General features: G+C 39.1%; 1 non-coding gene across 1 annotated transcript; it reads left to right on the top strand.

Moving 5' to 3' along the window:
* The first annotated feature begins 22,055 nt into the window (after window positions 1-22,055).
* Window positions 22,056-22,159, top strand: LOC148555324 (small nucleolar RNA R71). The gene has a single exon (XR_015886470.1). It is a non-coding gene; the product is annotated as a small nucleolar RNA R71 (small nucleolar RNA).
* Window positions 22,160-23,576: the final 1,417 nt, after the last annotated feature.

The following is a 23,576-nucleotide window of genomic DNA, read 5'->3' as shown; positions in this document are numbered from 1 at the left end:
AATTTTGGTCACTGAGGAGGCCATAGAGACCATTCTCCAGCTCCCAGCCAACTCCTATTAGCCAGATGGTTTTGCACAGGCTGAGGAGGACATGGGCCAGATGCAGTTTGACTGGGATGCTGTGAAGGCAAGGATAGCTCTCGACCCTGCTGTTCCATGGGAGATGGGTCAGAACACCACTATGCCTAGAGGGATCAAGAGAGTGTCCTTAAATGATGAGGCTCGGCTCTGGCATCAGATCTTGAGTAATTTTGTAATGCCGAGTACTCACGAGACGGAGATCCTGGCTACCATGATCACCCTCCTTTGGTGTGTGCTGAAGGGTAAGGACATTTATCTACCTCGTTTTATCAGGCATTATATGGCCAAGGCCCACGTCCGAGGCACTCTCCCCTTTCCTTACCTGGTTACACAGCTAGGCCGTCAGGCTGATGTGCCTTGGGAGGATGCCGATGAGCGACCACCAGCAGCGGACTGCAGGAAGATCATCCCGCACAGTAGGAACTTCCTTGCCTTGGGATACAGAACACCACCTGTCACTGCTACTGACGAGACAGCCCCTCCGTCTGCTGGACCCTCTTCATCCACAGCTGCCCCAGCTGCCCCTGCTGCCACCACTGCACCTCCACCCGCCTCTGAGCCGGTCTATCGCCTCGTGCACCGTCTTTTCCGCCAGCTTAATCAGATGGAGCGCCGTAACAGGCACCGGTATGAGAGATTAGAGCGCTGCAGCAGGCGACGCTATTCTCATCTGAAGCTGATGATCAGACAAGGCGCCGACATCCCCTCCGAGCCCGACACCTCTTCCGAGCCATCTGAGGATGAGCACGAGGAGGAGGATGAGCACGAGGAGGAGCCTCATTCCCAGGCGGAGACTCATCAGCAGGCAGCCACAGAGCAGGCTGCCCCGCATCAGGAGGTTATGCCCCAGATAGAGGCTGCAGATCCGGAGATCCCGATCCAGTCCGTCCTACCTCCACAGCAGCCAGACCCCCAGCCCACCACCGCCACGGAGACCCCAGCTACCATCCCTACCATTGATGACACTCCTTCACACCAGGCTTGATTGAGCATCGAAGACGATGCTTCATTTTAAGTGTGGGGAGGTCGCCATCTCTGGCGTTTATTTTGGTGAACTACTACATACTTTTTCTTTTATTTTGGATATTTTTCTGTATTTTTCTCTTTTTCTTTTATTGTTATCTTCTGAGTACTTATACATTGCTACTTGTGTATTTTACTCTATTTTCTGCATTTTGCATTTTTTTGTTCATATTTTAGTTATTTAGCTCATTTTAGTCATTTAGTTTAGTTAGCAATTCTGATTCATTAGTGGATTAATTAGTATGGTTTACTTTTTTTTAGCATAAAGATAGTATAGTTTAAATAGAAAAATATATAAAAAAAAGTAAACTAGAAACTTTAACAGAATCAAAACAACCCACACCTTGTATATATAGCATTAAATGTTAGTTGACAACATTTCATCAAGGAGGAACATTAAAATTTTAAAAGCTACCCTAAATAATTTATTCAAGAGAATAATGGGAATTTTTAACTAAACCTGCATACAATATATGAATGATATATGACGCTTGAGTTAGAGAAAACACAGCCTGTGAGTCTTGAGCTTAAATTGTATGGTTGCATTCAAACCATAATTTCATTTCTGTGTGTTACATTTCTTTTTATTCTGATGTTCTTTCCTTTGCTTTAATCTATATGTCCAATTATAGAATATAGAATAGATACATACCAAGAGAATGATTGAGGCCATCATTTGATTTTAGCTCACTCACCCCAAATTAGCCCACCTTTTACATCACCCTTGTTAACCCACTTGAGCCTTTTAAAACCCCTTTATTCTATTTAGCCAAATTACTAGCCTTAAGCAGAAAAACAAAGGAAAATCCCAAGTGAATCCTTAGTTAGCTTAAGATAGAAAATTATGAATAGAGTTAAATGTGAGAAACCTTTTGGAAACATAGATGATAGAAACAAAAGGTAGAGAAGTAAAAAGGGAATAAAATAAAATTTGGGAAGCATGCTCATGAGAAAATCTAAGTGATTCAATTATCATGTGCATTAAAAAAAAAAGAGTTATTTTTCAGCATCTAAATAAGAGGGAATACAAAAAGGAAATTCCCCAATGAAAACAATGCACATGGAATAGAAAAAAATAAAATAAAAAGTGAAACATGAGCATGTAACAACAAGTGGGAAAAATGGGAAAATAGGTAAAGAAATTTTATTTTACTAAATATGTATTTTAGGTGAGATCTTAGTCTAATTAAGGATTCACTTATTAGCTCACTTAACCATATACATAAACCCTTACCTTTACCTTGGCCCTATTACAACCTTAATTAAGACCTCATGACTTTATGACTATATTCTATAATTGTTGATTGGTTAGATGAAAAACAAAGTTATAGAAAGTAAGAATAAAAAGAAAAATAGAGTGAATAAACCCAATAAACACTGAGTGACTAGAGAGTAAACACAAAATCCAGTGAGGGTTCAACAACTCATCAACATATATCTGTGCTTAAAATTTACTAATTGTTTTGCAAGTTTGTACAATATTTTCTTTCCCATCTCATTTGCTAAAATGCTTTATTATTTAAGGGTTAGCTATATATATACATAACTCCTTGAGAATGTGAATTAACTTAGCTACATGTAAGCTTTATATATGAGTAGATGAATTAGAATTGCATGACCCATTAGGTAGATGCATTTAGCATAGATTGCATTTCATAACATTCCATCACTTTAACCTTAATTATTTACCTTGGATTTAGCATGAGGACATACTAGTGATTAAGTGTGGGGAGGTTGATAAACCCATATTTCATGAGTTCTTTTGTGCTTAATTAGAGTGATTTATTCAACTCTTCACCTACTTATTCACATTAATTGCATGGTTTTACTTTCCCTTCCTTATTATGTCATGTTGTGAAAAACATGTTTCCTAAGCTTTAAAAATTAATTATTTTAATTACCTTTATTTCCATTCGAAGCCGTGATTAGTGTGTTGAGTAGTTTCAGATTTTCTAAGGCAGAATGACTTAAAGGATGAAAAGGGAAACATACAAAAATGGAAGGAGAAGGCAAAACAGAGCTTTAAAGGACGCTGGTATCCACGCGATCGCACGGACAACGCGATCGCGTGCCAAGCACGAATCAGCAGCGACGCGGCTGCATGACTGATGCAACTGTGCGCCTTAAGCAGAACGTATATGACGCGGTCGCATGACTGACGCGACCGCGTGGCAAGGAAAAGCTCCAAATGACGCGACCGCGTGACCCACGCGGACGAGTGACAGAGGCCATGCACCAGAAATTACAGAATACGCCCCCAGCGAATTCTGAAGCCCTTTTTGGCCCAAATCCAAGTGTAGAACACATAGACTAGAGGTTATAAAGTGTGGGAATGCTTCCATTCAGAGGGAGCTCGCATATTTTTACCTTTCAATGATTTAGATTTAGTTGAGAGGGAGATCTCCTCTCTCTTTTAGGATTTAGGATTTCTTCTTGTTTTAAGAGTAACTCTGGATCCAGGTTTAATGTTCTTTTATTTTACTATTACTTCTATTTATTTATTCCAACATTTGAATTGATTATTATAATTTGATTTATGAACTCTCTCATGTTACAGACTGTTATTTGAATTAATGATAATTGAGGTATTTTCAGTTTATGATTGTTCTCTTTGATTTAAGTTACCATTGCTTCCCGTCTAAGGACCTCTTTATCATTCCAGCAATTTTACTTTTCCCCTTTTAGTTCTGGTTAAGAATTTAGTAACTCAACAGTTATTAAACTCAACATAATTGATAATCGTTATCTTGCTAATTGAGCTGAACTTGAATAATCCCAACCTTTTCTGAGGAAATAATTAGGATTCAAAAGTCAATTTAATTAGTCCCTTGACTTTCCTTTGCCCTGGTGAAGGTTGACCAAGTGGAGTTTAGATTCAACTTTCATTATTGTTGAGATAGATAACTAAGTTGGACCTCTAATTTTCCTACCTTGATAAAAGTTGCTTTACAGTTATTATTTATTCTTAATTGCCATTTAATTCACTCGTCATTTAAATTACTTGCTTCCCACCTTCTAAACCCCGATTACAACCTTTATAGCCAATAATAAGAACATACTTCCTCTCAGTTCCTTGAAAAGACGACCCAAGGTTTGAATACTCGGTTAACAATTTTTAAAGGGGTTTGTTACTTGTGACACCCAACACGTTTGTACGAAGGGATTTTTGCCGGTTTAGAAACTATATCTACAACGCAACCGTTTCTATGAATTTCTTTACTGGTAGAAAACCCGACGTCAACCTCTCACAGACATAAGTGCAACCATGATAAGGGAGTTCTATGCAAATGCTGTGAGGTCAAGCAAGACCAGCCCTCCCTACAAGAGCTACGTTAGGGGGGTTGAGGTAGATTTCAGCCCACCATACATCATGAGAGTCTTACAGATAAGAGTGATACCCTATGGAAAACCCAGATTTGATGCAAGAATAGCGGGTGAGAGTGATCCTGATGAGATATTACATGGTCTATACTTTGAAGGCAAAGACTGGGAAAGGGACTCAGAGGGAGCTCCAAGCCGCTTGAAGAGAATTGATCTCATACTTGAGGCCAAAGGGTGGTATGAAATAGTGAGAAGGTCCATACTCCCCACTGGAAATACATCCAAAGTCACAATAAAGAGAGCAATTCTTACATATTGCATACTTAGGGGAGGAGAAATCAATATCCCACAGCTCATAGCAGATAGCATTCAAGAGATGGCTGAGGATACTGGCAAATCAAGCAAAATTGGTCACCCAAGTACTATTTTGAGGCTGTGCAATAGAGCAAGGGTACTCTTTGAGGATGCAGATACATATCGGGTAAAGGGAGGTAGAGGAATCACCAAGCAAAAAATGGACGGTATCACTGAAACCCAGGAAGAGAAAAGAGCTCAAGGAAGAAGGAAGAGACCACAAATAGAGGGAGAACAAGCTTTTGGTGCAATGGACTTAAGCCAAATGCAAAGTGCCATTGAAGAAATGTCTCAACAATATATGAGTGCACATGAGCAACAACAGGAGCAATACTTGAAGCAACAAGAGCAGTACTTGAAAGCCCAAGAGAAACAGGAGAATTGGCAGCTGAAGATGATGGAACAACAAGAAAACTTTCAGCTCAAGATATTAGATCAACAGAGGGAATTCCAAGCTAGAACTCTTGATTGGCAAAGGGAACAATCGGCACACTCTCAAGAATCAGTTAATAGATTGTCCCTACAACAAGCCAAGCAAGGAGAGTACATCCAAAATTTTTACCAATGGAAGAATATATATCATATAATTGGAGAGCATAGGAACTTGGACAGGATGGAGTATGATATAGAAACTCAAGCAAAGTTAGACTATGTAATCGGTGGCATACCAATATTGAACTGAGAGATCAAGCCATATGTTCAATGCCAAGAATTGGTAGACCATCAGAGAGCAAAAGCCAATAAAAATGCAGCACACATGCAACAAGGATTGAAGGATGCTGGGCTTTGGGATCAGGTAGACCATATTTGGGATCGTAGATGCCCTGTTGAGGAACCCCAAGAAACAAGCAAGAAGCAGAAGCAGGAGCCAAAGAAGAAAAGAGAATCTAGCAGGGGAAAAGAGCACAACAACTAGAGGTGGTGGAGTCCCTTTTATAGTTTTAATTAAATAAGGATGATGCATATCTGAAACATGATATGCCTCCAAATATTTTATATTCTGCACTTTCATATCTTGAGTAGATTTCTTATTAGGATCTGCATTATGCTTGTTATCACTCATTTGCATTAAATTCTGTCTTGTTTCCCTTTTGCATCAATAAGAGAAAATGTTTGAAATAGAAAGTAATTGTCTAATTTAGTAGGAATTAGAATAAAGTTCAGTGGTGGTAATTGCTTGATTAGATGATAAGCTCAATAATAAAAGCTACAGAATAGAATATCTCTTGTAGTGTGAACTCATTTGCTGTTATAAAACCTTTTATTAATGAACATCCCTGGAAAATGAAGAAAAATAAGAAAGAAAAAGAAAAGAAAAGCCAAGGATTGGCAACAAGAATGAAAGAAACAAATAATAAGGCTAGACACCAATAGCTTGGACCTTAGGACATATGCTTGTGGTGCTTCTTGTACTAGGATATGCTTGGACAATTAGGTTCTGAGGAGTCTTTTAAAACTTGGTAACTTGGATTAACTAATCTGGGATTACCAACCGAAAGTCCATTATCAAGAGAAACCTGGTTACAAAGCATTTAGTAACCCAAAGAGGTGCTGGGCATCAATGTTCCTAAGAAACATTGTGAGCCAAGTGTCTGTAGTGAAGAGGTGTTGAGAAAAATTAAGCCAAAAGGCTGCTACAACACTTGACACTAAGCTATCATTGAAAAATAAGTTTCTAAGCAAAAGAAAGAAGGAAAAATCTAACAGGGATCAATAAAAGAGCAAGGAATTATAACAGCAACTCTAGTGAATCCTCAAAGAGACTTTTCATATCTATCAGCTAAGAATAATTGAGCTGCATCTTGCCTGCATAAAACCCCATGGTCCTAATTCAATTACCTGCAAAATAAGGACATAAATGCTTCTCTGTTTTATCTCATTTCTTCTCATGTTTAGTGCTTGCTTGGGGACAAGCAAGATTTAAGTTTGGTGTTGTGATGACAAGTCATCTTATGCTAGTTTTACAAGCATTTTTCACTTGTTTCATTAGGTTTTATTCACTTTCTTGCACAATAAGTAAGTGATTGGAGTGGATTTTTATGATTATTTTGAATCAATCAAACATCATTTATTTTACACAAAATCATAAGGTTTATGCTAGAATTAATTGATTTTATGAATGATGCAAAGACCTTATAATTTTGCTAAGACTTTGATTTCTTGTTTGGTTGCTTGTAGGTGAAGAAATGAAGAAAAGGGGGAAGCAAACAATAAAGCATTGCGTTAAGAAGAACACCATGCTCACTAGCAAACATGGCTAGCGTTCACTTCTAGAGTGAGCGTGGTGCTCACTCTTTTACCTTTTTCATGGATTTTGAGCTTGGGAGGCAAGCTTGTGCCATCCGCAAGGTGTAGCGCTCACTAAAGGAGCGTAGCACTCAGTAAGGGAGCACCAAATGGTGCAGCACTCAAACAAGAAAAGGGTAGCGCTCAATGAGTGAGCACAGCACTCAGTAAGGGAGCGCTAGTAGGAGGCAACACGTGCACAAAATTGGCGCACCAAAGGGGAAGTGAGTGCAGCGCTCATTTAGTGAACTGAGCATTCCACTGGAGGGAGCAAGCATGCACCTTGACCCAAGCCACCAAGCACCTCAAACCCACTTTCATTCAAGGCCAACCCAAAAGCCCATTCTACTTGCTTAATGACTAAAAATAGAAAGTGTATAAATAGAAACAGACTTGATTTGAGAAGCACCTCTTTTCTTTTTCTTTGTGCTCTCTTTTTATTTTTCCTTTTAGAATTTGGGGAATTGGGGATTAGATCTAAGTTTGCTTTCTGTGTTCATTTTTCTTTTTTTCTGCAACTTCTATTTTCTGTTTTGGGTTTTGAACTCATATTGAAGAACTCCACTGAAATTCTTCATCTGAGAATCATCTTTTGCTTTTCCTTTTTATAGTTCTAAGAATTGGAAATTGGATCTGAACTTTCTTTTATGTTTTCACTTAATTTCTTATGCAACTTCTTCTTTTCTGTTTTGTCAAGAGAGCAATTAAGATTTGAGTTTTCTTTCTGTTTTGTTATTCAAAGGCAATTGTTGATTTCTCTTTAAGATTTTAAATCTGATCCAAGTTCTCATTCCGTTTTGACTTCTTTGCAAATTTTCCATTTCTGTTTTGGGAATTGAATTGATCTATTTCAAATATTATCATCTGAGAGTTCCTTAGTTCTCTGCAATTTACATTTACAAGTTCTGTTTCTACCCCCAATACCCACATCCTTTTATTCTTGATGCAATTTAAGTTTCCTGTCAATTTATATTCAGCAATTTAAATTTCTTGCGCTTTAAGTTTCAGTTATTTACCTTTCTTGCACTTTAAGTTTCAGCTTGTTTACTTTCTTGCACTTTAAGTTTCTGCAATTTACTTCTTCTGCACTTTAAGATTTTGTCAATTTACCTTCTCCCTTTTATTTTTCTTAAAATTTTACTTTTGTTAGTCAAGTTTCACTCAAATTATCAAATATTCGCTTGACTAAATTCATCACCTAACTAAAGTTGCTCAATCCATCAATCCCTGTGGGATCAACCTCACTCTAGTGAGTTATTACTACTTGATGCAATCCAGTACACTTGCTGGTGAGTTTGTGTGGAATCGTTTTTTCCCTCATTAGGTAGCCGGTGAACGTCCCAGGTTTTCGAGCACACAGTGGTAGCTCCATGTCGACAGAGAGCGTACAAGACACCCATTGGGATGAGTCCCTTCCGCCTAGTATACGGAAAAGCTTGTCAACTCCCAGTGGAGGTGGAACACAAAGCTTTCTGGGCTGTGAGGGAACGCAACATGGGATTTGAGAAAGCTGGTGCTGAAAGGAAGCTGCAACTAGCAGAACTGGAGACCCTTCGACTTGAAGCATATGACAACTCTAGATTATACAAAGAAAAAGTGAAGGTTGTGCATGACAAGCATATCAAGAGAAGAGAGTTCAGACCTGGGGAGCTGGTTCTCCTTTACAACTCAAGATTGAGGCTCATGCCAGGCAAGCTGAGATCAAGGTGGGAAGGCCCCTATAGAGTAGAGAAGGCAGAGCCATACAGAGTCTTCTATCTGAGTCATCCTTTAAGTTCCAAATTTATCAAAGTCAATGGACATCGCTTAAAGCTATATCATGGTGAGAAGATGAAGGAAAATAAAGAGCTAGAGGTCTTCCTCTTGGAGGATCCACCAACAGAAGCAGATTGAGCTTATAGGCCGTCCAACTTAAGGACGTAAAAACAAAGTTCTAGGTGGGAGACAACTCACCATGGTATGATCGTTCCTTTTCATTCTTATTTTCATTTTATTTTGATTTTCACAGGTGTTCATTCATTATTTCTACACCATCATCTACATTTTGCATTCTGCATACTGCATAAAAAAAGAGCACACGATGCACAAGCGTCGCTGATGCATACGCGTCATATGTGCTTGCGAGAATATGGAGAAGTGACCAGAGAGTTGGGCAGGAGTGGTGCTGAACATGTGCCTTGCGCACAAGCAAGTCCACACGTACGTGTCCCTCATGCATACGCGTCGCTTGCGATTTTAGTCAATCACGCGTCTGCATCCCTGACGCACATGCGTGCTCATGAAAAATTGGCGTAAATGGTGTTTGGCCAGAGAGTTATAATGGTGTGGGGATGGAACCGTGCTGAGAGCACAAGCCCCATCACGCGTATGCGTCCCTAACGCGTGCGCATCGTTTTCTCAAAACGGGCCATCCACGCGTGCGCGTGCCTGACGCGCACGCGTCGTATGCCATTTTTACCCCAAGCCCAGCGCGAACAGAGAGTTGTGCGTATGCGTTGATGCCTTCGTGCGATTCGCACACTCAAGGGCACGCGTACGCGTGCCTGAACAGACGGCAGAAGTCGGCTACTTAAGAAGTTAAAAGATGGAATACATTGTGAGTATAGTTCTCAACCAGCTAAGATCTACCTCGTTAATTTAGAAAAGTTGTTACAAATTTTAGAAATAAAAATTCTGGGAATATGAGTCACAGGTCGTCTCCCAACGAGTTATAGAAAAGGGTGCTAATTTATTAATCAGTAATTTTCAAGAAAGTTTGAGTTGGATAATGAGCAATTTAAAATAACTATAAATTAAAGCAATAAACTAAGAATTATTATTAATATTAAAAGGCCTTGACTGGGGGAATGATTAATTTGAAGTTCTATCCTTTTAATCAACCCCCCTGTCAAGTAGAAAATCTACTCCATTGACATGGATATAATACTCATAAAAATATAAGAAGACATAATAAATTAAATAAAATAAAATAGAGAATTAATAATTAATTAAAAGTAAAGATAACTCTATATATTAATAAATCCAAAATGCAACATACTTATCTGAATAGGGTCAATGATCAACTGAAGAGAGTAAAGGAATAAAGAAACAAACTAAAGTAGTAACTTCAACGGAGGTAATGACTCTTCAACATCCAAAATCCAAAGCAAAAGCATATACTATCAATGTAAAGCTAATCTAGATTCAGATCTAAAACTAAAAGTCCTAATATTAATGTATCTGAATGTCTGTGGATGCGTATTGAGTCTATGCATATTCTCTAGCTTTAGTCTGTGTTTCTGGGTCGAAAACTGGGTCAAAATGTGGCCCGAAATCGCCCCAGTGTATTCTGTTATTTCTGCAGATCGCGCATGTCACGCATACGCGTCGTCCACGCATTCGCGTCATTTAGCGATTTTCCTTGTCACGCGTACGCGTCGTCTATACGTTCGCCCATTCGTGCAGACTCCAATCCCTACGTACGCATCAGGCACGCGTTCGCGTCACTGCGATTTCTTCATTTCGCGCGCTCGCGTGAGCCATGCGCTCGCGTTAGTGTTCACTGGTCATCTCCTTAGTTTCTTGTGTTCCTTCCATTTTGGCAAGCTTCCTCTCCATTCTCTGAGCCATTCCTGCCCTATGAAGCCTGAAACACTTAACACAGATCATGGCATCGAATGGTATAAAGGAGAGTTAAAATGTACTAATTAAAGGTTTCTAGGAAGTAAGTTTTCAACCATAAACAATACTAGGAAGGAATTATAAAATCATGCAATTCATATGAATAAGTAGATAATGGCTTGATAAAAACCACTCAATTAAACACAATATAAATCATAAAATAGTGGTTTATAAACCTCGCCACACTTAAATATTAGCATGTCCTCATGCTTAGCTTAAGGAGATAAAATAAATGAGTAGTGAAATGTAAGACTCATGCAATTCAATGCAACCTATATATATGAATACAACTATATGATTCTTGTCTACTTGGTTAAAAGTAAATAAGCTCTTCAAGAAAAAACATAAATTGGATTTCACTAATTCAAATTATACAATAAAAGACAAGTAAAATTGTAGGAAGACAACTCATGAAAGCATGGAACATAGAATTAAGCATTGAACCCTCACTGATGGTGTATATGCACTCTAGTCTCTCAAGTGTATAGGGTAATCACTCTATTCTTCTCTAATCATGCTTTCTAAACATTGTTCTTCACCTGACCAATCAACAATATTCAATGTACCAATGCAAACATCATGAGGTCTTTTCAAGGTTGTAATGGAGCTAAGGTAAGGATAAGGGTATGCATATGGTTAAGTGAGCTATAAATTGAATCCTTGACTAACCTAAGCTCTTACCTAACATACATACTCTTATATGCTTTAAATTCATGCCTAGCTACCCGTAATTCCCCACTTTCACATTCCATACTCATGTATTAACTTTTTCTCTTAACTTGTATCACATATGCATTGATTTTTTATTAACTTAACATTGGGGTAATTTTGTCTCCTTATTTATTTATTTATGTAATATATATATATATTATTTTTAATTTTTTTTTTTTGAAACATAAAACCAAAAATATCATATCAATGCACATGGATTTTTAATTTTTCTGTTTTACATGAGTAGGCATCCAAATTCCCAATATTAGAGTAAGAACATAACACATTCCCTTATTATCCCATGTTTCCCCAATTTTCCCATACTTAATTAACACACAATCTCTATCTTAAGCTAACCAAAGATTCAGTTTGGGGTTTTTAATTGTTTTTCTGCTTAAGGCTAGTGATGTGGTAAAATATAGAACAAATGGGATTTAAAAGGCTCAAAGTGATTGACAAGGGTGATTTAAAGGGTAGGCTTATTTGGGATAAGTGAGCTAAACAAGTAATGGACTCAATCATATGCATGCATATAAATATATTAAGCATTGGACATACAGGATGAAACAAAATAAAGATTACAATCATAGAGAAGTGAACACACAAGAATAAAATATTTATGGTTAAATAATGTAACCATGTAATTAGGCTCAAAATCTTACGGGTTGTGTGTTCTTAGCTTTTTAAACTATGTTCCAATTACAACTTCAAACAAATTTAACACAAAAGTTTGATTTAAATTAGCGAAATTTTCCAAATATAGAGTCTTAAAAAGAAACTTATTATTTTTCAATCAAGTAGAACATGCATGCAATTAACCTATTACTATGCAATTTATCTTATCCTAAACAAAAGAGAAATTAACTAAATATCCTATTTTATTGGTGTTTTAAGGAAAAGAAATTACCTCTGGAAGTCAGGTACTGACCGACCTCCCCACACTTAAGGCTTTGCACCGTCCTCGGTGCCATCTGTCAGGAACAACGGGGGGCTGGTAGCAGTATCTCCACCATCGGGACCGTCGTGGCTCCCTGTGCTGGTAAATGAAGTGGAGTCCGGGGTGTCTGGGTCCTCTCTAGGTGGGTAGTTACCAACAAGTAGCTCCTTGAGGTATGTAAATATGCGCTTGTTACGGCGCTCTCTTTGCTTTCCTTTTCGGTCAAGCCGGTCTAGCCTCTCAAGTATCTGATGGAGCAGTTGGTTTGTTGAAGGTGCTTGTGATACAGAAGAAGAAGGGATATCTTCTAATGGTTCTGTGCTCCAGTTGATAGTGGTTGCTGGAGGTCTGATATACTTCCCGTTAGGGACGTATTGATCATCTCGTGGAATCATGGCCTTAGTGTCCCCAGCTCTATAGGAGACTCCGGCTGCTGAGACTAGATATGAAACCAAAGTGGGAAAAGGCAGGTTGCCTGCAATCTGTACGTGTCCCATAGCATGCCGAATGTGTCTTGGTAAATTGAGGTGTTAGTGTGTAAGGATACACCAAAGTAGAACAGCCATGTCTGTAGTGAAGGAGGACTCGTGAGTGCTCGGAAAGACGTAATGGGACATGATCTGTGCCGATACTCGAGCCTCCAAGGTGATTGCTGAAGCTAAGATTCTCTTAGGTCGGGAATGATGGTATCCGTAGATGCATATGCTGCCAGGTTGCGCGATAACTCTGAGAATGGTGTCCTAGTTGAATTGGTATGTCTGGCGCTTGAGTGAGGCTTCTTGAGATGCGTCCAATCCTTCTGGAGTAGGGGGAAGATCTAAAGCTCGCTGAATGGCTTCTTCTGTTATCGGGACTTGCTTCTGACGGACATAGACAGACTGCATGGTTGGCATGTGAAAATTGGAGTAGAATTCGACTACCTATGAAAGATTAACATACTGTGGCTGTCTCTGTAGGAATCCCCCATTATTTTCGCTCAATGCGGGGCTCAACAATTTCAGCAATGTTGGTCAGAAGGATAAGAAGATACTCATTATTATAATTCCTTTCAGCCAGGATGGGGAACATCTGCTCATAGTAGCGGTTAGTGAACCGCACAGTGTCCTTTGCTGGAAAAGCTTTCTCTTTTTTATCGACCTTGATGATCCTATTGATTCGTTTTGTTGAGGGTTTCACCGCTGTTGAAGATGGCTCTATGATGTGCATAAACTTGATATGCTACGATTTAGGAAATTGCACGATCGGCAAAATGCCCTCCGGCAAGTGCACCGGTTATCGTCAAGTAAAAACTCACAATAGAGTGAGGTCGAATCCCACAAGGATTGGTTGAGTGAGCAATTCGGATTAAAAGTATGTTCTAGTTGAGCGGAATCAAGATTTAGATGAGAATTGCGGAATGTAAAATTGCATGAATTAAAGAGCGAGAAGCTAAATTGCTGAAATTAAAAGGGATGGGGTGATTGCATGAATTTAATTGCAGAATGTAAAGAGAAAGTGGTAAATCAGAAATGGGGAGTTCATTGGGTGTTAGGAGATATTGAGATCTCCGAATCAAAACAACTTTTATCCCTTCCTCAACCAATGCATTCATTGAATTTTGCTTGGCAATCTTATATGATTGGATCCCAATCCCTTGGCTCACCAATTCTCTCTAAAAACAAACAAATTCCCAATCCCTTGGTTTAAATGTTCATAAGAAGAGATGATGCTCGATCACTGATTATACCACACAGTTTCATGAACCACAATTTGGTAGGATTACATGTCACAATATCCATCCAAACCCCAATCCAATTCACTGTGAGAAAGCTTCTCTAGCATGAATCCTTCATTCCTTTCCCAAGGTTCCGAAGGATTCCAATTATGGGTAGTTTCTTTCCCAAGACAACTACCCAATGGAATTAGATCGAGAAGCTTTCTAACAAAATTCAAGAGAAAAGATTGAAGAAGAAGATAAAACTATTATTGATTCATTGAATTACAATAGAGCTCCCTAACCCAATGAAAGGGGTTTAGTGAGTCATAGCTCTGAATTCAATTACAAAACTAAAAGAAAATGATCCAAAGTTCTCCGTGTCCCCCAAAAAGTCCCAACTAACTTAAATTCTATCCTATTTATACACTTTCTAAATTGAGCTTCTGTTGTGTTTCTTGGGCTTTGAGGCCTTTCCCTGATTTCCTTTTGCTTTGGGTTTATGGTCCATAATCCTGATGAGGCTGTGATCCAATTCTGTAACATTCATTGAGCAAACTTAGTGATAAACAAGTAATGACACAAGACTCAACAAATTGAAGTTCCAAACTCATCAATTCTTCAGGCCCAATCCCATAAACCATGATATTCAATTGGGTTTCATACCATAATACGTTTAAGTTAATGTTTGTGCTCAAATGCTAACTTAAACTTCAATATATTTGGCCCAGAAATCCTTTCAAAAAGTGGCGTTTAAGTTGAAGTTTAAGTTTTAGTTTAAGGTTAAACTGAAACTTAAACGTGGAAATGGAAGAAAGCAACCCAGGAGTGTGAAATGTCGAACACGTTTAAGCTTCAGTTTAAGGTTAAACTGAAGCTTAAACGTGGAAATGAAGAAAGCAACCTTGGAGGAGCAATTGGGTCGAACACGTTTAAGCTTCAGTTTAAGGTTAAACTGAAGCTTAAACGTGGAAATGAAGAAAGCAACCCTGGAGGAGAGAAATAGTCGAACACGTTTAAGCTCCAGTTTAACCTTAAACTGGAGCTTAAACGTGGAAATGCTCTTGGTGCCTTTCTTACTTCTGGCGTTTAACCTCCAGTTTAAGGTTAAACTGGAGGTTAAACGTGGAAATGCTTCCTGGTGAGAAATTGTGTCGAACACGTTTAAGCTCCAGTTTAAGGTTAAACTGGAGCTTAAACGTGGAAATGCTCCCTTGGTGAAATTCTCATTCTGGCGTTTAACTTCCAGTTTAAGGTTAAACTGGAGGTTAAACGCCAGTTCCAGCATTTCTTAGCCTTCATGATTCTGGCGTTTAAGCTCCAGTTTAGGCTTAAACTGGAACTTAAACTCCACATGTGATATTCAAGCTTCCTTTATTGATTTTGTTGCTTCCTTGCCTAGCCTCTTCTTCCCTGAAATCATCCAAACAATTGCATCAAAGTCTTGCAAAATTTCATGAGAAATCTTCCATTCATAGCATTCAAGTAATATAACTAAACTCATGGAATTTGCATCAAAATCATACTGTTTGGATGGTTCATTGCTTTGTTATTCATTTAACCATTCTTGGTTACTTTAAGCTCAAGAAAATGCATAAAACAACTAAAACTAACAGAAAAATGCTAGTGAAACTAGCCTAAGATGCCTTGGCATCACAACACCAAACTTAATACTTGCTTGTCCCTAAGCAAGTCCTGAGTTATTTGAGAAGAAAGTATGAAACAGAAAGCAATTACATTGGCTATATTAGCAAGCATTTGAAGTTCATCAAAAGGGTTTTATGCAGAAAGTTGCAGCATCACTTTTTCATTCTTATCAGGTAAGATTATCACTTTTTCATTGCATCCATCAAACACTGCTATGGCCTCTTGTTATTCTTATGTCCTTGGCACTTTTCTCTTCTTTGTTTTTCTTTTCTTTTTCTTAGAGCTCCTTTGCTCCTTGTTTGCTTAGTGTCATGTGTTGCACAAGCCTTTGGCATTTTCTTTTTCTTATCAGTGCACTACACATATCCACTCTAGGCATTTTAGTTCACATTTCTTCTTGAGACATTGGTGCCCAGCACCTCTTTGTGTGACTAAATGTTTTGTATTTAGGTTGCTCTTGATAATGGACTTTTGGTTGATAATCCCGGGTTAGTTAACACAAGTTACCAAGTGTTGAAACACTCCTCAGAACCTATTCATCCAAGCATATCCTTAATACATAAACACCACAGGCATTTGTCTCAGAAGTTCAAACCATTGGTGCCTAGCTTATTTTCTCAATTTTTTTTGCTTTTTGGTTGCCCTTTTTCAGTGGCTTTTTCTTCTTCTTTTTCTTTCTTTTTCATGGCCAAAGACATTTATTCATCAAGATCCATAGACAGTTTTCAATTTCTACACAAAAAATGATAATTCTACACTCTATTTCCAGTGATCTGACTAAACAATCAAGCATGCATACCACCACTTAATTCTACTTGATTTGTCACTAATTGAGCCAAGTTACTTTTGTTCAAACTTTTCTTTTATTTTTGGAAACAGAACAAGCATGGCAAGCATTTGTTTAAGAAGGTGAAGTTATATCCAAACATCTAGGCATTCACTTTATTCAAAGCAGTAAACAGACACTCATACTAAAAACTTCACATTCCAGAAAGATTCAACAATTACAGTTTAAACCAGAACAAGCATGCTTTTGTTTGCCTTTTAAAGAATGGTCAAGGAACACCACCACCTTGTGAAATTTCTTGTTTTCTCTTTGTTGCCAGGAAACAATTTGATTTCTCCTTCTTCTCCTAATTGTTGCTTCATGTTCTTTCTCAGATCCTTGTTTCCTTTCCTGCAAAGAGTGATGAAGTTGCTTGCTTCTCAAGCACTTGAGTGGTTAGCTCAACTATGTATGGGCAAGTGTCTGAGTCTTAAGTTGGTGTGTGAACACCAAACTTAGTCTCCTACTTACTCCTCTGCTCTTTGAGTCCTTGAATTCTCCTTGGAATGAAGTTGCTGCTAAGGATTTTAAGCATTCCTGTGATTGCTTAGAATGGTTGTTCCTTTCATATAATTCAAAGGTTGTTGTGTTCAGTTGATCTGTGTGGTGGAACACCAAACTTAGAGTCACACATTCCCCTTTGAATTATTGATCCACGAATTCATTGTTTGGTGTGAAACACCAAACTTAATTCTTTGCAATGCACAGAAACTACTTCACCTTTTTATTGAAACAAATAAAAGAAACAGCAAGGGAGTATTACCTCAGGTTGGGTTGCCTCCCAACAAGCGCTTCTTTAACGTCATTAGCTTGACGGTCAGCTTCCTCAGTTGAGGTGATATTTAACTTTGTCCTTCTCCTCCACATCTCCCAAGTAATGTTTGAGTCTTTGACCATTCACAGTGAAGGTTCGTTGTGACTTTTCTTCCATGATTTCTACTTGTCCATATTGGGAGACCTTGGTGACAAGGAATGGTCCAGACCACCTTGATTTTAGCTTCCCTGGAAATAGCTTCAGCCTAGAATTGTAGAGAAATACTTTTTGTCCTTCTTCAAATTTCCTTGGGGCTATGTTGTTGTCATGCTTCTTCTTTGCTCTTTCTTTGTAAATTTTGGCATTCTCATAAGCTTCAGCTCTGAATTCTTCCAACTCTTGAATTTGCAACATCCTTCTTTCTCCAGCAGCTTTGCTGTCCAAGTTCAAGAGTTTCAAGGCCCAGAATGCCTTGTGCTCCAACTCCAGTGGCAAATGGCAAGCTTTTCCATATACTAGTTGGTAAGGAGACATTCCAATTGGTGTTTTGAAAGCTGTCCTATATGCCCAAAGAGCATCATCTAGCTTAATCGACCAGTCCTTCCTTGAAGTTCCCATAGTCTTTTCCAGGATTCTTTTGAGTTCCCTATTAGATATTTCGGCTTGCCCACTTGTCTGTGGATGGTATGGTGTGGCTACCTTGTGTTTGACTCCATATTTTAGAAGCAATGTCTCTAATGGTTTGTTGCAGAAGTGGCTTCCTCCATCACTGATGATTGTTCTTGGAACCCCAAAACGGCAAAAAATGTGTTTTCTGAGGAAGTTCATGACTACCTTATTATCATTGGTTGGAGTTGCTATTGCTTCAACCCATTTGGAGACATAGTCTACTGCCACAAGAATGTAATTATTTGAGTATGAGGTGGGAAAGGGTCCCATGAAATCTATCCCCCATACATCAAACAATTCAAGTTCCAGAATGAATTGTTGTGGCATTTCATTTCTTCTTGGCAGGTTCCCCGCTTTCTGGCATTCATGGCAGTGCTTCACTAGTTCCTTTGCATCTTTGAAGATAGTGGGCCAATAAAAACCACACTGCAACACCTTAGCTGCTGTTCTTTCTCCTGCAAAATGTCCTCCATAAGTGGAGCCATGGCAGTCCCATAAGACTTCCCTTCCTTCTTCCTCTGATATGCATCTTCTGAGTATGCCATCCGAACATTTTTTGAACAAGTATGGTTCATCCCAGATGAAGTATTTGGCATCATTTACCAATTTCTTCCTTTGATGCTTGTTAAATTCCAACGGCAAACTCCCAGTGGCCTTGAAGTTTGCTATGTCTGCAAACCAGGGTGCTTTGTGAATCACCATGAGTTGTTCATCAGGAAAGCACTCATTTATATGTGTGCTTTGTGCGCTTCCTTCTTCACATGGTATCCTTGATAAATGGTCTGCCACCTTGTTCTCTACACCCTTCTTGTCTTTGATTTCTATGTCAAATTCCTGCAACAAAAGAACCCATCTAATAAGTCTTGGTTTGGATTCTTGTTTAGCAAGTAAGTATTTTAAAGCTGAATGATCAGTGAAGACAATGACTTTAGATCCAATGAGATAGGATCTAAATTTGTCAAATGCAAAGACTATTGCCAAGAGTTCTTTTTCTGTGGTTGTGTAATTCTTTTGGTTATCATTCAAGACTTTACTGGCATAATAAATCACATGTACCAAATTGTCTTTCCTTTGTCCTAGCACTGCCCCAATAGCAAGGTTTGATGCATCACACATCAGTTCAAAAGGTAAGTTCCAATCAGGTGGGGCAATGATAGGTGCAGACGAAAGTTTTTGCTTCAAAAGTTCATAGGCTAGCATGCAATTTTTATCAAATACAAAGGGTGTATCAGAGACAAGCAAGTTACTCAAAGGTTTGGCTATTTTAGAAAAGTCTCTAATAAACCTTCTGTAAAAGCCAGCGTGTCCCAAAAAACTCCTAACTGCCTTGACATTACTCGGTGGAGGTAGTTTTTCAATGAGTTTCACCTTAGCTCTGTCCACCTCAATGCCTCTATTAGAGATTTTGTGGCCAAGGACTATTCCTTCTGTGACCATGAAATGACACTTTTCCCAGTTTAATACTAGGTTGGTCTCTTGGAATCTCTTAAGCACCAAGGCAAGGTGGTGTAGGCAGCTAGGAAAAGAATCTCCAAACACAGAAAAATCATCCATGAAAACCTCAATAAATTTTTCAATCATGTCCAAAAAGATGGACAGCATGCATCTTTGGAAAGTGGCAGGTGCATTGCACAATCCAAAGGGCATGCGTCTATAAGTAAAAACTCCATATGGACAAACAAATGATGTTTTCTCTTGATCTCTAGGATCAACTACTATCTGATTATAGCCTGAGTATCCATCCAGAAAGCAATAGTAAGCATGTCCTACAAGCCTTTCAAGCATCTGATCCATGAATGGGAGTGGGAAATGATCTTTTCTGGTGGCTTCATTGAGCTTCCTGTAGTCTATGCACATCCTCCACCCAGTGACAGTTCTTGTGGGTATGAGTTCGTTCCTCTCATTTGGCACCACAGTTATGCCACCTTTCTTGGGAACTACATGGATGGGACTAACCCATGGGCTATCAGAAATGGGGTAGATTACCCCTGCCTGCCATAACTTCATGACCTCCTTTTGTACCACTTCTTTCATGACGGGATTCAATCTTCTCTGAGCTTGAATGGAGGGTCTAGCATCCTCTTCTAACAAGATTTTATGCATGCATATGGATGAACTTATCCCCTTCAAATCAGCTAGGGTCCATCCAATGGCATCTTGATGAGTTTGTAGCACCTTGATAAATTCTTCTTCTTGTTCTTGGTTCAGGGCAGAGCTAATGATAACAGGATGGCTCTCATCACTACCCAAGTATGCATACTTGAGATTAGGGGGCAATGCTTTGAGCTCAGGTTTTGGTGCTTCCTTCTCTTCTTTCACTCTCTCTGGCATGCTTGGCATGGTTGTTTCAGCAGCGTTGATGTCACTAACTTCAATATCCTTGGTGAACTCCTCCTCTGCCACTTCCTTTGTTGTTTCCTCAAAGGTTTCTTGTATTGCAATGTCCACTACATCCACCCTCATGCATTCCTTTAGTGATTCTGATGGATAGCTCATTGCCTTGAATACGTTAAACACCAATTTCTCGTCATGTAGTCTAAGAGTGAGTTCACCCTTTTGTACATCTATGATGGCTCCAGCAGTAGCCAGGAAGGGTCTTCCCAGAATTATTGAAGCTTTGGCTTCTTCCTCCATATCTAACACCACAAAATCAGCAGGAAATATAAAATCTCCCACTTTCACCAACAAATCCTCAACTATCCCATGAGGGAATTTAAAAGTTTGATCTGCCAATTGGAGGGCCATTCTTGTTGGTTTGGCTTCCTCAATCTTCATTCTTCTCATCATTGTTAGAGACATCAAATTGATACTGGCCCCTAAGTCACACAAGGCCTTCTCCACCATGACTTCTCCTATGATGCAGGGGATTTGGAAACTGCCTAGATCCTTCAATTTCTGAGGCAATTTGTGCTGAATGATGGCACTGCATTCTTCAGTTAACAACACAGTTTCCTCATTTCTCCAGCTTCTCTTCTTGGTCATTAATTCCTTTAAGAATTTTGCATAGAGTGGCATTTGCTCTATTACCTCAGCAAACGGAATGTTGATTTGAAGCTTCTTGAAAATCTCCAAGAATCTGGAGAATTGGCCATCCTTTTCACTTTTCATCAAACGTTGAGGATATGGTGCTTTAGGTGTATAAGGCTTCAGGACCTCTTTTTCTTTTTCTTTTTCTTTTGTTGCAGACGGTGTAAAAGATTGTCCTTGTTCCTTGTCTCTCACATTTTCCTTTGCTTCATCCTCTGTGGTTTCCTTTGAGATCTCCTTTAGATTCTTTCCACTTCTGAGGGTTATGGCCTTACATTCTTCCCTTGCAATAGCCTTGGCAGCATGAGAAATGCTTGGCCCAGGGGTTTGCTTAGACAAATACACAATTTGATTTTCTAGCTTCTGGATGGCAGCTCCTTGGTTTTGCAGGTTAGAATTTACTTCTTCCTTAAAGGCTTTCAATTCGGTTATGTCTTGACTCATGGTTGCAAGCATTCCTTCTATCCTGTTTAATTGATCTTGAAATTGTTGGTTCGGATTAGGTTGGGTAGGTTGATTATTTTGGCCATGATATGATGGTTGGGAGTAAGTGTTTTGTGTGGCTTGGTATGATCTTTGGTTGGAGTTTTGGTATGTGGACTTGTTATGTTGGTTTTGCTGGTTTCCCCACCCAAAGTTTGGGTGGTTTTTCCAGCCTGGGTTGTAAGTGTTGGAATGTGGATCATATGGTTGCCTTTGTTGATTTCCTACATAATTGGCCTCTTCCCAATCACCTCCTTCAGTGCTTACTTCCTCTTGATCTTGTATGTGTATTGCAGCCACTTGCTTTGTTTCTAATTTCCTGGTGAGCTCTGCTAGTTGCTTGGCAAACACCTTGTTTTGGGCTAAAATTGTATCAACATGGTTCAGCTCCATGACTCCCTTAGTGTTGTGTCTCTCTGAAGCATAGTAGTACTCATTCTCAGCCACTGTCTCAATCACTTCAATGGCTTCTTCCACAGTCTTTTTCCTGTTCAATGAACCTCCTGATGAATGGTCTACAGCCTTCCTTGATTCATAAGAAAGTCCATCATAGAAAATATGCAATTGCACCCAGTCATGGAACATGTCTGGTGGGCATTTCCTTGTCAAATCCTTGAATCTCTCCCATGCCTCGTAGAGAGTTTCACCATCTTGTTGTCTAAAGGTCTGAACCTCAGATCGAAGCCTATTGACCTTTTGTGGGGGGTAGAAACGTGCCAGAAACTTGCTTTCCACCTCATCCCAGGTTGTTAGGCTCCCCCTTGGGAATGATTCCAGCCACTTAGTTGCCTTGTCCCTAAGTGAAAATGGGAACAAGAGCAGTTTATAGGTATCTTCCTGGACTCCATTGGACTTCACAGTGTCGCAAATTCTCAGGAATTTTGTGAGATGTTGGTTTGGATCTTCATTAGCACTCCCACCAAATGAACAATGATCCTCCACAAGTGATATTAGCTATGGTTTGAGTTCAAAATTGTTGGCCTGAATGGGTGGTTTCTGAATGCTGCTACCACAATTCCCAGAGGTTGGGTTTATGTATGAACCAAGAACCCTCCTCTCAAGAATGGCATTATTTCCATCAGCCCTCTCATGGTTGTGAACTTCTCTATCCATGTTGAGATCTAAAGCTTCCTCAAAATTGTCCTCAGATTCTTCTTCAGATTCCTCTTCTCTCAGTACTCTCTTCCCTCTTGCTTCCCTTCTAAGTCTATGAAGGGTCCTCTCTGGTTCGGTATATGGAGGAGTTGATGTCTCTCCTCTCCTACCTGTCATACAAGAACACAGCACAGGCACCAAACAAGTGAAATACTCTTGGTTAATGGAAGAGTATGGTTAGAGCAGTTGAGGAATTAATTCAAATAGTTAGTGAGTCAGTGAGTTAGTTGGTTGAATTTAAAGGCATAAAGAAAGAAAACAAGTAACAGAGTGCAGAAGTTAAAATTCAACAAGTAACTTGAACTAAATTATCAAAACAAAAAAAAAATGCTCAATCTAGTTAACTTCCAATTTGAGAATTGTCAATCGAAAACCAATCCCCGGCAACGGCGCCATAAACTTGATGTGCATAAACTTGATATGCTACGATTTAGGAAATTGCACGATCGGCAAAATGCCCTCCGGCAAGTGCACCGGTTATCGTCAAGTAAAAACTCACAATAGAGTGAGGTCGAATCCCACAAGGATTGGTTGAGTGAGCAATTCGGATTAGAAGTATGTTCTAGTTGAGCGGAATCAAGATTTAGATGAGAATTGCGGAATGTAAAATTGCATGAATTAAAGAGCGAGAAGCTAAATTGCTGAAATTAAAAGGGATGGGGTGATTGCATGAATTTAATTGCAGAATGTAAAGAGAAAGTGGTAAATCAGAAATGGGGAGTTCATTGGGTGTTAGGAGATATTGAGATCTCCGAATCAAAACAACTTTTATCCCTTCCTCAACCAATGCATTCATTGAATTTTGCTTGGCAATCTTATATGATTAGATCCCAATCCCTTGGCTCACCAATTCTCTCTAAAAACAAACAAATTCCCAATCCCTTGGTTTAAATGTTCATAAGAAGAGATGATGCTCGATCACTGATTATACCACACAGTTTCATTAACC

This window comes from Arachis ipaensis, chromosome B6 (genome assembly GCF_059453495.1).
Source record: "Arachis ipaensis isolate K30076 ecotype BB chromosome B6, ASM5945349v1, whole genome shotgun sequence".
Taxonomy (NCBI): domain Eukaryota; kingdom Viridiplantae; phylum Streptophyta; class Magnoliopsida; order Fabales; family Fabaceae; genus Arachis; species Arachis ipaensis.
This window is presented reverse-complemented; position numbering and strand designations above follow the sequence as displayed.